A 5,000-nucleotide genomic window follows, 5' to 3' on the forward strand; every position below is an offset into this window, starting at 1 on the left:
GACCAACTTCCGGCCGGGGAAGTCCCAAGACGGAGAGCAGAGCTGACACATTGTAATGAAATCTTATACCGAGACGGACAGACTCACTGCCTCCACTAGAGCTGCCATCACTAGCTGTAATATTCTCTCTCTCTCTCTCTCTCTCTCTCTCTCTCTCTCTCTCTCTCATACACAATAAGGACGATCGCATCCCATCTATTTCTATTCTTTTCATACATCTTTTGTCTTTTCTTGTCTGTCCTTTTTCCCCAATTGTGTTGTCCGTTTTTTTTCCGAATTTGCGTCCTGTTTAGTATTCTTTTATTTGACTTACAATACTCGACAGGTTCTAAAAAAAAGTCCGTGTTGAGGAGGAAGGGGGTTTGGGCTAAAGAAAATATGTTACCGTCGGAAAAAAAAACTTGTTTTTTTTTTATGGAAGAGGCTGTTTGATAGAAACGCTTTGTATAAATTACAAGTAGACTTAGTGGATTTTCCTCTATAAATATTATGTCAGAAACACTTTACAGAAGGGTTTGGTACTTGGTATACTGTGACGAAAGGAAGTTAAAAACATATAGTATAGAAAAAAAATGTATGTAGCAGTGAAAACATTTCTTGCACATTATTATTTCACAAAATCAATCAGTGCATATTTGCAGTTCACCATGTTGTCTTAAAGTGAGCAATGTAGTACATCAGGCATTACCAATAATAAGGATATTAGGATTAGTTTGTTGAAATTTGTATTTTGGTAATACTAAATTTTGGTTTCAATATGGTGACTACCTATCTTACGCTCAGCTTCATATCAATGGATATTTTGTTTAAAATAGATGAAATATTTAAGAGAAGAAATTGTTTAAGAGTTTGATAGAATTTCATGTGTTGTAATTTGTTAATCAATTAGAAATATTATTATTGTTATCATAGGCCCGCTAACTGCATTGAATAGGTTATTGCAGCTCTAAAGTTCTAATTCCGTTTGTTTTATTTAAACCGTATTTTGCATTCGTAGAAACTTTTCAGTACTGACCATCCGTTAGTATTGGAAATGTTGTAGTGGAATGATAAATGTGAAAAGGTGGAAGAAACAGTTAAGTTTTGGAGATATGAGCAAAGAGGTCACTGTGATGAAAAAAAAAAATCCGCACGCACAAGAATAATATGGTAATTAAAGAAGCAAATACTCATTCGCATGAAACTGATGCTGTGGTTGTAGAGGTAGCTAAATTTTAAACTTCTTTAATACGCTGAGCAAACGCTACCATGGAACCAACAGGTGTCGGAATAAATTAATGAATTTCTGATATATCTCTGTCAGATACAAAGTGTATGAACCTACGGGTGGGAGAGGAGAGAATTTACTGTTAGCAAACAGTGGACCAGGCTGAGGGAGAATTTTTATCTTTGGCATAGAATCTGGGTGGCAGCATCTTTTATCTCCCAGTTGGTATATGAATGTTTCTTTTAATATAGCACCTCAGATGAGTCATAAAGCATTCTGCTTTGTAGCTAAAAGTATGTTGGAGTACATGCTATTTGCTATGCATTTTTTCCAAACAAAGAGCGTGATACATATATGAAAATGATTGAAATGCCAATGTCTTTAGTGCTCAACGTAAATCACAATTACATTTATTGTGATTTTAAGTAAGCAGTGATCAATGCAGTAAGAAAAAGATTCCCAGAAGCTACAGTCAAAGGATACTACTTTCAAATGCAATCAACTGATGTTAGTAAAATCATGTTCTGCATGACTGATCATTTTAGAAAAAATAGGTTATGATTTTTCAAAGAGAAGTTTTATTTTTTCTTATGATTTTTGTTTTCATCATTAATCGTAAATCATCATTAGGTGTCAAACTGTCATCAGTGATGAATTATTACCGTCGGCCAATTGTTGGCGGCTAAATGTTGTCGGCGAATTGTCGGTGTTGAGTTGGCGGCTAATTGAGCTCTACCTGAAATAGAGGGCCCTGCCCTAAAGAGCCAAACTGTGGGTTGATCATCTTGCAAGAGATATGCAAGTTTTAGGCAATAAGTGGCGACCCAGTCTTCTTTGCCACATATGTTAATTAAGAAAGCCTTCAGCTAACAACAGATAACTAGGGAAGGGCCTGTGTAATAGGGTGTCAGCGACGGATTGCACATGTCACTATGCACGAAGACATGTGTTGTGGTGTTCAAATTTTTAGGAATGTGTTGCTTTACTGGAACTTGTAAATCTGGCAGCAGAGAGTACATTTCTCCACGATATAACATAGGTACTGGACATTGTCGTAGGAGGTTGTAAATGGAAAAAATTCAGCAGGAATGACCAACGGATCACCATACACCATTTCAGCTGCTGAAATATCCAGTGTCCTTAGGGGTGCTCCATAATCCAAGGAGCACCCAAGGAAGGTAAGAATATCAGTTGGAGTCAATGTAGCGGGACATCAAAGCATCTTTGAGAGTGTCATGAGAGCGTTCATTGGCTTCAGGTTGTAGGCAGTTGTTTGATATAGTGCGATGGTCAGCAGATTCTCTTACAGTTTCCACAATTGAGAGGTGAAAGTGGTAACCCTGTCAGAAGTAATATGATCAGGGATGCCAAATCTTGCTAGCCACCCCGAAAAAAGACAGACGTACATGAAGCAGACATTGCAGTTTGCATGAGGATAGCATCAGGCCAGCAAGTGGTGCAGTCAATTATAGAAACCATGTAATTGTATCATTATAATGTGGATAGGGGGCCTACTATGTCGACGAGAATATGGGCAAAACGTCGCTGAGGATGAGGAAAGGTGCCCACTACTGAGTCCGTGTGTCGATGTACTTGTGAAGGTTAGCATTAAATACAGGCGCTGACTCGATCCTTATCATCCTTAGTAATGCTGTGCCAAATGAACTGCATCTTTAATAGCTGTGCAGTAGATTGGCACGAGTGATGTGATAGAACATGAAATAAATCAAATACCTGTCAGTACATGGGGGCAGGTGTCCATGTACTGATGTCACAGAGGAGTTGTCGAGGACAACGTCCTCCCAATGGAGGGATGTGCAGGATATCCTGCAGCCTTGGTTTTCTGGATATTTTCGTTGGGCTTTTGCCAAGGCGTTGTAATTGAATCCCAGGTGAAAGGTGGCCAATGTGTTTCTTGACAGAGCATTGGCAAGTGGATACATTTGCCTAGGGAGGTGTAGAAGGTGCAATATTATTTAACCAAGTAGCAGAGATATCAGCATTGACGGCTGTACCAGGTGTCAGACTATCGAGAGAAGACATACATCAGGCGCATGTGGTCAGTGCAAATGATGAAGGGCGTACCCTCTAACAAGTGGCAAAAGTGAAGGACAGCCAAATACACTGCCAGTAATATGCGGTCGAAGGTAGAGTAGTCGAATTCCCCCTTGGACAGTTTTTTTTTACTGAAGAAGGCCAATGGGTGGGGCAAGCCTTTGACCACCAGCCCAAGTACTGCACCAATAGCAACATTACTGGCATCGGTGGAGAGAAGGAGATGAACATTTGGCACGAGATAAGTGAGAGCAGCAGCAGTTGATAAGACATATTTTGCATTGTAGAAGGCCGTTTCCTGAAGGGGACCCCAGTTCAAATAATTTTGCTTGCCCTTGAGTAAGGCATAGATTGGGGCATGAGTGGTAGCAATGGCTGGCAAAAACCGTTATCAATAGTTTATCATGCCCAAGAATTCTACCAGTGCTTTGACAGTTGAGGGCGTTGGGAAATTCTGAACAAATGATACCTTCTCAAGGAGGAGTTGGACACCTTCAGGAATCATGCATGCCCTAAGAATGATACTTCATTGGTGCCAAAGGTGCACTTGTTGAGAATGAGAATGATGTATAGGTGACGTAGGTGTTCCTCTTTGGAGGAAGAGAACACAAGTATGTCATCCACATAACATCAGGATGCCTGAAAACTTTAAATCAAGATGCCATCCATCAGGCTTTGAAAAGTGCCCAAGCATTACGGAGGCCAAAACGGGAATAATTGAATATATATATGCCAAAGAGGGTGGTGATGGTGGTCTTAGGGATGACTTCTGTGTTCATGGGGACATGATAATACCCATGCAGGAGATCGAGATTGAAAAATACCTTTGCTTTGTGGAAGTAGGAGGTAACATCGGCGATGTTTGGGAGGTGTTAGTGATCAGGTTATGTCTGCATGTTCAGATGTCTGTAATCCCCACAGGGGCAGAGGGAGCTATCCTTCTTCAGAACGATATGTAGGGGTGACGGCCACGGACTCGAGGCCCTTAGACAAATGCCCATCTCCTCCACTTTGGCGGTCATTCGTTTAGCTGCTGCCAAATGATCCGTGGCCAAACGCCTGAATCTGGCAAACATCAGGGCCCCTGTCGTCTTGATATGGTGATAAATACAGTACTTGGCCAGAACATTTAGCTTCTGGCTAAGTTATGGTCAGAAGACTTCCGGGTATGATGTGAGGAGGTGGGCGTAGGCCTCTGTGAGTGCTCTGATGAAGATTGTGAGGTCGTAGGCGCGGGCTGAAGAAGTATGGGTCTTCCTTGACTAAACGTCGATGTGCCATATCAATCAGGAGGTCAAAATAGGTAATGAAATCCCCGCTGATCATTGGCAATGTTATGACAGCAACGAGAAACTTTCAAAGGTATTTGGTGCTCCCAAACGATAGTGTAAGTATCTTGTACTTCAGATCCTATGGCAGCTACCAAGCAGACATCAGCTGGCTGGGAATGATTAAGCTGTGTCCTGGAGAGTAACATTGGTAGAAGGGAACAGCAAGCACCAATGTCTACCAAGAACCATACATCAGTACCAGCATTATGTAAAAAGACGAGATTAGTGGCCGGGGAGGCCACCACCACAAGGGATAGCCTACTTAAAAGCTTACTTGCAGCAGCCCTGAATGAGCATCATTAAGTGACTATAGAGGTCTTTGGTTGGTCTGTGAGCGAGGGGCTAGGGTTCGATCCTAGTATGAGGAACAAATTTACTTTCATTGGCGAATGCTATTGTGTTGATTT

Source organism: Palaemon carinicauda, chromosome 41 (genome assembly GCF_036898095.1).
Source record: "Palaemon carinicauda isolate YSFRI2023 chromosome 41, ASM3689809v2, whole genome shotgun sequence".
In the NCBI taxonomy this organism is placed as follows: Eukaryota; Metazoa; Arthropoda; class Malacostraca; order Decapoda; family Palaemonidae; genus Palaemon; species Palaemon carinicauda.